Source organism: Struthio camelus, chromosome 1 (genome assembly GCF_040807025.1).
Source record: "Struthio camelus isolate bStrCam1 chromosome 1, bStrCam1.hap1, whole genome shotgun sequence".
Classification (NCBI taxonomy): domain Eukaryota; kingdom Metazoa; phylum Chordata; class Aves; order Struthioniformes; family Struthionidae; genus Struthio; species Struthio camelus.
The window spans coordinates 222,730,131-222,742,859 of record NC_090942.1 but is presented as its reverse complement, the minus strand read 5'-3'; the positions used below and the strand labels follow the sequence as shown (position 1 = coordinate 222,742,859).

The following is a 12,729-nucleotide window of genomic DNA, read 5'->3' as shown; positions in this document are numbered from 1 at the left end:
GCGGAGAGGAGGGCGCTGTGCTCTGGAATTCGCTCCCTGCTCCGCTCCCGCGGGCTGCTGACCTCCCCGCCGCAGCGCCGCCGAGACCCCCCGCTCCAGTGTCCGTCCCCCGGGGATGCGGCGGTACTGCCGATGGTGCCCGCTTGACCCCCTGCACTGCCAGAGCGGAGGGCAGCAGGGGACAGTCCTCCTGCCTGTTCCCACCTGCCGCGCTGGTGCCCCAAGCAGGGACGCCCAGGAGCTCAGCCCAGCCTACGTCTCTCCTCCAGGGCAAGACGGCCCAACGGCCCCAGGTGCAGAAATGCCCCAAAGGTCCTGGGAGTGGAGATGCTCCACTGGCCCTGACTGCGGGGACCCTCTAAAGACCCTGGATACAGCAATGGTCCTTGGACATGGAGATGCTCCAGTGGCCCTGGGTGCAGGGACCCTCCAGTGCTCTGGGTACAGCAATGCTCCTTGGCTGTGGAGGTGCTCCAACACCCTGCATGCAAAGATGCTCAAAGGGTCCTTGTTGCTGCAAGACCCCAAAGGCCCACGGTGTGAAGACCCTCCAGTGGCCCCAGATTAAGGGGTGCTTCAAGGCCTTGGATGTGGAGATGCTCAAAGGGCCCTGAGTGTGGAGCTACCCCAAAAGCCTTGGGTGTGGAGATGCTCGAGGGGCCCTGGGTGCAGAGATGCCCCAACAGCTTTGGGGTGGAGATGCTCCAATAGCCCTGGCTATGGAGATGCTCCAAAGGCCTTGGGTACGGACACATTACAAGAGCCTTGGGTACAGAGATGCTCCAACGGCCCTGTTTGTGGAGATGCTCCAAAGGCCTCGGGTATGGACACATTACAAGAGCCTTGGGTACAGAGATGCTCCAACGGCCCTGTTTGTGGAGATGCTCCAAGGGATCTGGGCATGGAGAAGCCCCACAAGCCGTGGGTGTGGAGATGCTCCAGTGGTCCTGGATACAGAGATGCTCTGCTTGGGTATGGAGGCCCACCAAAGGCCTGGGATACGGAGATGCTCCAAGGGCCCTGGGTTTGGAGCTATCCAATGGCCCTGGATGTGTAGATCTTCCAAAGACCCTGTCTGTGGAGATGCTCCAAAGACCTTGTCTGCTGAGATGCTCCAAAAAAGTCCTGGGTACGGAGACACCCCAAAAGCCCTGGATCCAATGGCCCTGCATGTGAAGATGCCTCAAAAGCTTTTGGTGCAGAGATGCCCCAAAAGCCCTGGGTGCAGAGACTCCCAATGGCCCTGGCTACATCTCCAGGGCAGCTCTAGTGCCCTGGGACCGGGCTACCCTTGCGTGCAGCCACGTCGGAGCTTCTGGCATGGCAGAAACGCTGGTATCGCAGGACCAGCTCAGCTGGGAGGCACAGGGCTTCCTGCACCTCCTGTTGCTGGCAACTGGGACGCAGGCCCCGTGAAAGCTCATTGCAATTACACAAGTGCACTTAGAAAGTTTTACTTAACGTTCAACCTAAGCCCTCCTCGCCGCAGATTCAGGCCGACATCGCCCATGCCGGTCCCCAGAGAGCAATGCGCTCGCTGCCGAACAGCCGCTCGAGCGCTGCAAAACCGCTGCCACGGCTCTGCTCTGGTTTCTCGTCTCTCAACAAGCCAGTCCCTCCACCCCCGGCCCTTCGCCTCGGTTATCGCTCCCAGATCACTAATCCTCCCCATCCATCCATCTCCGCCGGGCTCTGTCTAAACACTCCGCTCGTCGGGCGGAAAGCAGCATCGAAAACCGGACACAGAGCCGCGCGGAGGCCTCCCGGGGCCGACTTCCCGCGAGCAGACCCCAGCGGCGTCCAGTTCCCGGGAGGTGGCGGAGCCCCGGGTCGGGGTGGCTTTTCCGGGATCGACACCCCGTGGTGGGTACCGAGCTGCTCTGCGTGCGCTCGGTCAGGCTGGGAGCACGGGCACAGCCGCCTCGCAGCAGCCTGAGCACCGCCGGCCCCCCCAGCCCTGCCTGCCTCAGTTTCCCTGCCGGGAGACGGAGATGACAGCCACGTGGCTTGCGGCTGGGTCCGAACGACGGCTTTCCTCTGCTCCTGATTTTTATTGGACTTTACAGAGCCGTCCCAGCTTGGCTAACGCAGCGGGGAAGGGTTTTCCTGCCTTCTTCCCCCTGCCGGGGCAGCGAGCTGGATGGGCTCGGCACGGCGCGCGAGCCAGCCCGAAAACACCGTAAATCACTTTATGCTTTTCCAGGAGCTGGAAAAGAGGATCTTTGCCCCAAATTACTCAACCGATGGCACGAGAGCATGGATGGAGGATAAAGAAGCGCAAGGAGATGCCAGCCCTTGGCCTGCCCCCATCTCCCGGAAAGATTTTTCGCGGGGCTTGATGGGGAGGAGAGTTTCACGGCGAGACCCGAAGGTGAACGGCCACGTCCCGTCCCTTTCCATTGAGCGGCACAGCTGGGAACAGGCAAGGCCTGGAGGGAGCAGGCCTGTCTGAGGGTGACTCAGGGGAAGCGAGTTTGCCAGGTCTCAGCCCCCTCACGTGGGACACAGATGACAGCTATGGGACTTCTCCAGCGGGGAGATTTGTAAAGGCAGAGGTGTTATCCGTCGGCACTGGGAAGAAAAAGATGCCGGGGTCCCCGGGATGCCATCTCTCCCGCATGACGCGGTCGGGCGGAGCATCCTTCCTCGCGCGACCAAGCGGGACCTCCAGCCTGAGCATGGGGAAGGGGGAGCCCTACCGAATTAGCGCTCCAGCGTGAGCAAAGAAAACTCCCCTGCGGGGAGCTTGCTGCCTCCCCGCTTCGGTTTCCGTCTGTTCTGGCTCCTCTCCCGAATCTACCCTCGGGGGTATGGGAGCAGCCGGTGCACCCTGGTCCCATCCTGCCTCTGCTGCGGGGGAGCCCAGGTGGCGGTGCTGGGGCTGGGCAGCGGCAGAGATACTGGGGCACCCCCCCGACATCCCCCATACCCGAGGGATTACTATCCCCACTGAGGCATCCAGCCCCCAGGGTGGCTATTTTGGGGAGTGGGCGACCCGTGGGAAAATTCTCGGGCCGGTTCCCACGGGCCGGGCAAGGCCGCGGGAATGGGGGCAGCGCTCCGTCAGCGGACGGGGAGTTTCTGCGGCCACCCCCCCGCCCCCCCCAAACACACCCCCCCCGCCGCCGGGGGATGACGCGGGGGCGAGGAGGAGGAGGCTGGCACTGCAACGTTGCCACGACGATCGCGGTCCAGACCCCGGGGAGGGAGTGGGAGGGCTCTCGCCGCTCTCTCCATCCCCCCCCCCAAACCTCAGCTAGCGGTCTCGCTCCATGTGTCCGAGCGTGACGCATCCGTGCATCCGTCCGGGCATCATCCCCCCCCCCCCCCCCAACCCCATTACCACCGCCACCCCCCCCGCAACACCTTGCCGGTGGCCGGCGCGTCCCCGAGCCCCTCGCGGCGCGTCACCTCGGCGCTGCCGGCGTTGGTGGGGCTGCAGCGGCTGCCGGAGGAGCCCTTCTCCGGCGGCTCGGCGGCGGCGCCGAGGCCGGGGCCGGCGGCGGCGAAGGCCGCGTCGATGCCGTCCCCGACGTCTCGCATGTCCTCCAGGGCGATGGTGAACTGCGCGAGAGTCCTCACCATCTGCAGCATGCGGGTCCCGGGGTCGCTCCGTCCCACGCGGCCCAGGTGACGGCGGGGGGGGGGGGGAAGGGGGGGGAAAAAAAAGCCCCCCCACCCGCCGGAAAAGCACCAAAAAACCAAACCAAAACCAAAAAGAAAATCTCAGCGAACGGGTTCGCTGCGGCAGGGAAATAAAAATCGGGCAATCTATTCCTAGGGGGGGTCTATTTAATATATATATATATATATATATATATATATATATATATATATAATATCTCTCTAAAATTGCCTCCCGAAGGAGAGCAGAGGGATGCAGGCTGCCTGCCGTGCCCGGCTGCGCGTCGGCGCGTGCGTGCCGAGGAGGGGGGGTGAACGGGGGGGGGGGGGGCCGGGCGTCCGTCCGTCCGTCCGAAACACCCGGTCCCCACACCTCGGTGTCTCCAAAAAAAATATGAGGAAATAAGGGAGAATCCCTGGCGGTTCGCACGGCGGGGGGGGGGGGGGGGGGGGGGGGATGCCGGTGCGGGCGGGTAGCCGAAACGAGGGATGCTCAGCAAAGCTGCTGCCTCAGCGTATTTTTATCCCACGAGAGGGGAAACTGAGGCACGGAGCGGGGCCGGCAGCTCTTTCGGCCGCGCGCGCCGGCAACAAGGAGCTCGTTTCGGCCGCTCCGCTCGCTCGGCACCCGACCCTCCGCTCCTGCTTCGTTAACGAAATCTAATTAGCCCCCGGCCGGGTTTCCATAGTGACGGCGTGCAGCAGCGCAGCGCATCCTCAGCCGGGAATTTTCTTCCCCGGGGGCCGAGCAGAGCCGAGCGCGGCCTGCGAGGCCGAAAATCTGCTTTCCCGGGATGCAGAGCCCCCCTCCCCCCCCCCGGGATGGGGACGGGGACAGGGGGGTCCCTGGGCCACACGGGAAAGCTCGCGGGGGCAATGTCCCCTCCGGGGGAACGACGTTTCGTTGCATTTTTCTCTCTCCCTCCGGGGGTGAGGAAAGCCCTTGGCGATCGCCCCCGCCGCGGCCTCGGTGCTGGTTCGTTGGGCGGGCAGAGGACGGCCAACTCGGTGCATGTTGCGGACGGGCCCAACCGCTCTCGAACTCGCTCCCTGTCCCGCGGCTCCCAAATCCGGCCCTTGTGGCGCCCGGCCGCTGGCCACGACTTCGGCCCGACTCCTTTCCCGCGCTCCGGGCCGCCTGCGGCCCCGCGGCCGCCGGAGACCCCAGTTTGGGGCCGGGCCGGGGAGGGGGCTTAAAAAAAAATCCAAATCAATAAAAACACAGCCGCTGGGCCGCATCCTGCCCTGGCCCGGGTGTAAAGCGCCGGTTGTCCCGCGGCGTTAACCCCGTCCTGCCCGGGAGAGCTGGTGCGGTGGGCTCCGGACCCCCCCCCAAAAACGCGCTCCCGCCAGCGCAGCCCGCAGGAAATTCCTGGCAGCGTTTTGGCCCACTCGACCGGCCCGGCCTATTTTTAGGGCCGGGCTAAAATATAAGCGGGCTATTTTTAGCCCGCCGCTTTGTAAACACCTTTCGACTTCCTTTCGGATGATCTTTTTTCGGACGGCGGCGGCCTCTTCGCCGTGATGCTCCCCCCCCCGCTGCCGGCCACCTCTCTCCCCGAAAACCCTCGAACCCTCCCGCAGCTCCGTCCTCGGCCTCGAAGCCGGGCTGCGGGAAGCGGAGCTGGCACAGGGCAGCGATGCCGGAGCCAGCTCCGTCCCGGCACGAGTTGCGAGAAGGCAAATCGCCGTCGGAGGAAAGATTTCCGCCCCACCGGCGGCACCTCGGAGCGCAGACCCTCCGCTCCCGCCTATTTTTTTCCACCGTACCGAGCTCTGCCCCGGCCGAATAAAGCGAGGCTGGGGCCGTGCCCATCACCTCCTGTCCTAAAAATACACCCCGCGCCTGCGATAAGCCCTGGCCTCCCTCTCCGGTGCCGCCGGCCAGCTCTGTGGCTGCAAAATGCTCCTTGCAAAGGGCAAAAAAGGAGGGGGGAAAAAAAAAGGAGGGGGGGGAAAAATGGGGGGGGGGGGAAGGGGGGGGAAGGCAGGAATCGCTCGGCCGCGCGCCTCGCCGCCGCCGGAGACGGGGATGCGGCGTCCCCGCCGGGGACGAGCCGGATGTCACCTCCATCAGCTGCGCCCCGATAACCCCCTTCGTCCTGCACGGGCTGAAGTGCATCAATTTAACACCCCCCCCTCCCTCCCCGCGCCGCCCCCCTTTCTTTTCCCCTTTTCGTCTTTTCGGTCGAGGTCATGGAAATAAAAGCGACTCCGAAGTGGCCAGCTTTGGCGTGAAACAGCCCCAAACGGAGCTCGCTGCTCGCGGCTCTCTGAGCCGCTTCGTGCTTTGAACTCGGGCTTTCTCCCGGCCTCGCGCAGCGCGGCAAAACTCGCGCCCGTCCGCAAGGGGCGCGGGAAAAAGCCGTCGCCCGGGAAGGAAAAATCTCCGCCGCCACCCCCGGCTCCGGATGGGAGCTTTGCCATCCCGGCGCGGCCCTCGGTACCCCTTTTGCCCTACGGCAGCCCCCGTTTCACCCTCGGAGGCTCCTCTGGCGCCTGCACGCCGTGAGCCCGGCCGTGCTGCCCCGGTGCCGGTGCACGCAGTGCAGCGAGTTGTGCCAGGGCTCAGCCACGCTCCGGCCGGGGCCGAGCGAGCTCCGTCAGGGATTTGGGCCCGACGACGTTCCCCCCTGGAGCAAACAGTCCTGGTTTAGACTCGAACGGAGCGAAAAAAAACCCACAGAAATTCAAGCTGCTTTTGCCCTTTGACAGTTTTCCCTCCAGCCACTGGATCCTGCAGCTACTCAAAGAAATCGGAGACTGTTAAAAAAGAGGTAAAGCCACCCAAGGCGAAACCGAGCACGGCAGGGGACGGTGTGCTGGACGGCTCCGGGCCGATTCGCTCCTGTCCCCATCCGCCACGCTGCGGTCAAGCCCCTCGAACGCTCAGGGCCTCGCGTGTAATGAGCTGGCAGGTCTCAGCCGAGCCCTTCTTTTGGCTGGCCCTCGAGAACAAGGTCCCTGCTGGGAACGGGGCCCACGACCGCCTCCTCCGTCACCTAGCCCTGGATATCGCGGCCAAATTCCCGACCTGCCGGGCAGCGGCCCGCTCTCGAGGGTCGGGAAGGGCCGGTGGGGAGCAGGAGCGGTGGCACGGGATGCCCGGAGAGGCGGAGCAGGGAGCTTGGGCGTCCTCTCCGCAAGGCCGAGGCCAGCCAAGATACTCGCCGTTTGCTAGCTGGAAAGCCGAATCGTGTTTAAAAACATAAATTTCTGCCCCCCCCCCCCCCGTGGCCTTGGCGCAGTGAAGGGAGCAGGGAAAAGAGTGGCGAGTGCAGCGCTGAGATTGCGGCGGGGGCCCGGCGCTCGCGCTGGCTTTCCCGGGAGGCGAGAAAAAGCCGCGGGAAGCCCGCGGCGTCGCGGCGGAAAGTCCGCACCGGTGCCGCGGCGTATCCCCGGCGTCAGCCAAGCAGCGCGAGCTTTGCCGTTCGGTGGCACCCCCGTCGCCGGCCCGCGGCAGGGGATTCTCCGGGGTCTCGTAGGGCGGCTGAGCTCCGGGGAGCTCTCTCCCCTTCCCCGCTGGGGGGACGGGAGCGTCTCTCCTCTCCGTAGCCTCCAGTTTGCATGGAACTGGTAGGCACTGGGATTTCTGCACCGTTATTGGGCTCAGGTGTCACCGGGACCTGACCCCGCTGGTGACATGTCCCCGTCTGGCCCATCGGTGGGCAAGCCGGGACATGGCCCCGGCTCCGCTGCCCGGCTCCGACCCCCTTTTCCGGGTGTAGATCCCACTAGAGGGAGCTGGGAGACAGTGAGAGTCGCCGGCTCCGGTGCCGGGTGGGGGGACAGTCCCCTGCCCCAGGGAGCACCCAGCGCTGGCGGCGGCGAGGCAAGGCGAAAGCCCCAAAATCTCCATCCTGGAGCGCCTCGAGGGCGGCCAGGAGGCTGCTGAATTCGTAAAACTGACTGCAGCAAGGTCAGCGCGAGCTGGGAAAAAACCACGCCGGAGATAGCGAGGGGTCAGTCCGTCCCGGGTTGTCTTTCTCCTGACCTGCGACGGCCTCCATGAACACGTGCCCTCAAGCATGATAAACGATGTTCTCGCCCGAAGGTCTCGTTTAGCCCCAAATAACCCTCCCTAAGCCAATGGGATACTCCCACTGCGGGGCTTTGCCTCTGCTTTCCACCCCAGTGCCAGGCAGTGATTTGCCCGCATCAGGCACCAAACCCTCCTGCGGATATCCCGGCCCAGCACTCCGGTTTTCCCAAAGCGGCTGCCCCCGTCTCAGGAAAATTCCCGACTCCAAGGCCATTGCGGGGAGCAAACACCCGGCTCCTCGCCGCCCTGCCGTGATCCACCCCCCTGCACCTCCTCGGCGAGCAAAACTTGCAACATAACGAGAAAAAACCCTGGGCCAGGCTTTGCGTGCTGCCGGCCCGCAAATATTGCTGCTGGATTTTGACCCTGACTTGCTTTCTCAAGGAAAAGTCCCTTTCTGCCTGGAGTTTCTCAGGCTAATTTGAAGGCCAGAAGAGGGGTTTTTTTTGCAGGAGGAAAGTTTGAGGTTAATTAAATGAGCCGTTTATAGGGCTGGCGGTTAGTAACGATGTGGCCGATGTTAAACCTAAACAGCTTGGACGACGCTATTACATCCAATTCCATATTTCCTCAATCGCTTGGTTTCTGGCAGGAAAAATCGCTCAGAAAAAATCACATTAACTCCTCTTGGGATGTTTTTTAACCATAAGGTTTGATTAGGTTTTTGTATAGCTTTCAAGGCAAACCGATACAACCAGCCCAGCCCGCCGCTGGCCCTTCGCCTGGGGATAAATTTCCCATCGCAGCGAGGAGCAGGAATGGGACGGCGGCGGCGGCATGTGGTTACCGTCGCCTTTCCCGCGAGCCCACCAAGGCCTTTCCCGTGTTATTTGTCCTGCAAACGCCCTGAAATTTCCGTGCGTGGGAAAAGACGCCCCTGGAGCCGAGCCGTTCCCAGCCTTCGTTGTCTCGGGGATGCTGCGCCCCCGCGAACGATGTTTCGCCCGCTGCCCGCTGGCATTTCTGGGATCGAATCCCTACCCAAATCCTTTCCCCTCCCTCTCCCAACTCCTGTTCTGGCCGCCAGGCACGAAATGGCATCGCTTAGCAAAATCCCCGCTTGCGCACGCAGTCCGCCGTCCGTTGGGAAAGCCGATTCGCGGACATGGGAGCTGCTATTCCCAGCGCCGGCCCGCGCATCCCGCGAGCGGGAAGAGACACCGTCCCCAGAGACAGCGTGGCTCTGGTGACGTTAAAAACACAAACCTAAATAAAACATGAAAAAATAGCTCACCGGCCACATTCATCCCCGAGGCGAAGAACGGGATTAAGGCAAGGTCCGAAGTATCGCGTCGCCCTCCTGGGCTGACGGGAAAAGGCCTTAGAAAACCCCTTAGTTAGAAACCGAGCCCCGGGTTGGGCAGGGGGGTGCGACCGGAGGATTCGCCTGCTGCCCAACGCAGGGACAAACTGCTGGGTGCAGCCAGCAGGACGATATTGGGCAGTGGCAGAGCCAAGACCCTGCCAGCAGGGACACCGGGTTACAACGGGAGCCGGCGCAGGGTATTAATTGGGAAGAGCCCATGGGACAGGGCTTTGGCGAAGGCAAAATATTCACCAGCCAGGGACACGCACCCAGAGGTAGTCTCCTTGATGCCAGGCAAGGGCAGATTTGGATCTCCAATATACCTGCCACCTCCATCCCTAGTACCTGTCACTGCCGTCCCTGGTTCCTGCCACCTCCATCCCCTGGTACCAGCCATGCCCAACCACGGCTACCAGGCACCTCCATCCCTGGTACGAACTGCCTCCATCCCCCTGTACCAGCAGCCTCCATCCTTGGTACCAACTGCCTCCATCCCTGGTTCCTGCCACCTCCATCCCTGGCACCAACCGCCTCCATCCATGGTACCAGCCACCTTCATCCCCCTGTACTAGCCACCTCCATCCACGATACCAGCCACCTCCATCCCTGGTACCTGCCACCTCCATCCCTGGTACCAACCGCCTCCATCCCTGGTACCAGCCACCTTCATCCCCCTGTGCTAGCCACCTCCATCCATGATACCAGCCACCTCCATCCCTGGTACCTGCCACCTTCATCCCCCTGTACTAGCCACCTCCAGCCACGATACTAGCCACCTCCATCCCTGGTACCTGCCACCTCCATCCCTGGTATCAACCGCCTCCATCCCTGGTACCAGCCACCTTCATCCCCCTGTACTAGCCACCTCCATCCACGATACCAGCCACCTCCATCCCTGGTACCTGCCACCTCCATCCCTGGTACCAACCGCCTCCATCCCTGGTACCAGCCACTTTCATCCCCCTGTACCAGCCACCTCCATCCCCTGGTACCAGCCACCTCCATCCCTGGTACCTGCCACCTTCATCCCCCTGTACTAGCCACCTCCATCCATGATACCAGCCACCTCCATCCATGGTACCTGCCACCTCCATCCCTGGTACCAACCGCCTCCATCCCTGGTACCAGCCACCTTCATCCCCTTGTACTAGCCACCTCCATCCACGATACCAGCCACCTCCATCTCCTGGTACAAGTTGTCTCCATCCCCTGGTACCAACCGCCTCCATCCTTGGTACCAGCCACCTCCATCCACGATACCAGCCACCTCCATCCCCTGGTACCAGCTGCATCCATCCACAATACCTGCCACCTCCATCCCCTGGTACCAGGCGCCTCCATCCACAATATCAACCACCTCCCAGCCACCTCCATCCCCCGGTACCAGCCGCCTCCATCCACGATATCAGCCACCTCCCAGCCACCTCCATCCCTGGCACCAGCCGCCTCCATCCATCCCCAGGAACACCAGGCCCTGCGTTCCAAGAAAAACCTCTGCCACTCGCAGGGAACCGACGGGCTGCGTGTCTCGCTGCGGATAGCAGCGCAGGAGGCCCTGAGCCTGGCCCAGAGAGATGATACACGGCATCACCCAGGCCTTCGCTCTCCGTTCGGAGATGCCATCATTCCCCCTCCAGGCTGCTTGCTGTTCTCCCACGGGTAAGAAAAGTCCAAGCCACTTTCCAAGCCGTACCGTCTTTAAAGGAAATAAAGAGCATAAATCAGCAGCTCTGATTCAACTCTACTTCAGTTACTAATAATATTCCCATGTTTACCCGCAGCCCTCAGGCAGTACGTGTTTGCTTTTGCCTCGGCCGTGGTTTTTCCCAGGCTCCCAGCCTGCAAAGGAGCTTTGCTTGTGTGTAGAGATGCTCCCATGTAGAAAACCGGCGTCTGGCAGCCCGCGGCAGAGCCACCTCCTGCCTGGGGCGGGAGAGGGAGAAGGAGGAGGAGGAGGAGGGCAGCTTCGGCCCCTGTGCCAAGAGGATGCCCCGAGTGGCCGGCCGCTGAAATCCTAGCACGGCAGCGCAGCCCCGATGCCTCCTCCTCTGCCAAAGCATCAAGGCCTGATTAGTATCATTAATCTATTTTTCTTTTTTTCAACTCAGTTCAAGCGCCTGGCTGCCGGCAGCACTTTTTCGGTCCGGGTAGGGGGATGCCTGCGTGCCGCCACGCTTTACCCGACAGCGTCGGGGCTCTGCTCTTCCATGGGCTCTGAGCAAATCACTTCCTCCCACTCCGCCTCCCGTCTCCGGGCCGGGGAACATCCCGCTCTCCCAGCCCGGCTTCGCCTTTGTGCTTTGCACTCCGGGCTATAAACCTCTCCGGGAGGGGAGCAGGGAACGAGCTTGCATTAATGAGCCGCAAAAGCAGGGCGGGAGGGTGGGAGGAGATGGCTTCGGCGGCCTTTCCCTTCTCTGAGTCCTCGGCTGCGGTGATTCATCCCGTGAGGCCGCTTTCGCAGCTGGGAGGACGCGGCCTGGCTCTAATTCTGCTTTTTACGTGTGAGAAAGAAAGAAAAAAAACCAAACCAAAAGGAAAAGAACCCCCCCCCCCACAGAGCAGCTTTTCCACGGCTGCGAGGGCAGGGTGCTGGGCACCGCATGGCACGGGTTAGCTCAGCGCCGTCCCGGCGAGGAGGCTGCGGGAAGGAGCGCCGGCGCGGGACGAAACGCTCCCGGGGCACCCGAGGGTTAAGCGTGCCGCGGGGGGCGAGGGCTGGCAGGCCCGCTCGAATCAAGCCCGCGCCGCCGAGCCCTACAACGGCTTTCACCAAATATGGAAGGTTTTCGCCTCAAGTTTTAGTCACGCAGGCCGGAGCCCAAGAGCGCTGCTTTCCAGATGCTTAGGTCACGCAGAAACAACACGGCCCTGCTCCCCCCGCCGTCGCGGGAAAAACGCCGGCCGGGAGGGAGGTGGCAGGACCCGGCGACGGAGGAGCTGGCTCCAGGTGGCGGAGTGAGCAGGGGCCCTACCAGCACCTAGGAGGCCATGAACACCTAGGAGGTGATGGGCACCCGGGAGGCCATGGGCACCAGCAGTCATGGACACCCAGGAGCTGAGGAGCACCCAGGAATCCATGCGCACCCAGGATCTGAGGGGCAATGAGGAACCGGTGGGCACCCAGGAACTGAAGAACACCAGGAGCTGATGGGCACCAGGAGCCCATGGACACTTGGAGTCTATGGACACGCAGGAGCTAAGGGGCACCCAGGAGTCCATGGACACCCAGGAGCCAAGTTGCACCCAGGTGTCCATGGGCACCCAGGAGCTGATGGGCACAAGGAGTCCATGGACACCCTGCAGCTGATGGGCATCCAGGAGCCAACATGCACCCAGCAGTACATGGAAATCAGGAGTCCACAGACACCAGGAGTCCACGGGCACCCAGGAGCTGATGCACACCCAGGAGTCCATGGACACCCAGGAGCCAATGGGCATGAGGAGTGCATGGACACTCAGGAGCCGATGAGCACCCAGGAGCCAGTGGGCACCGAGGAGCTCACGGGCACAAGGAGTCCATGGACACCCAGGAGCTGATGGACACCCAGGAGCGGATGGGCACCAGGAGTCCATGGACACCCAAGAGCTGAGCGGCACCCAGGAGCTGACAGGCACCCCAGAGCCAGCAGCCCCAAACAGCCCATGCCATCCTCTTGCCCCAGGCTTGCTCCCAGCTCCCCGTGGCCCTGGCCGGGGCTTGCCCCCTACAGCACCATGTCTGCAACCTCAATGGGAGATGAGCCCTTTTCACCTC

General features: G+C 62.8%; 1 protein-coding gene across 2 annotated transcripts in view; it reads right to left on the bottom strand.

Moving 5' to 3' along the window:
• The window catches only part of ARHGEF17 (Rho guanine nucleotide exchange factor 17), a 41,389-nt gene that overhangs the window by 15,163 nt on the left and 13,497 nt on the right, over positions 1–12,729 (bottom strand). The window lies entirely within an intron of this gene.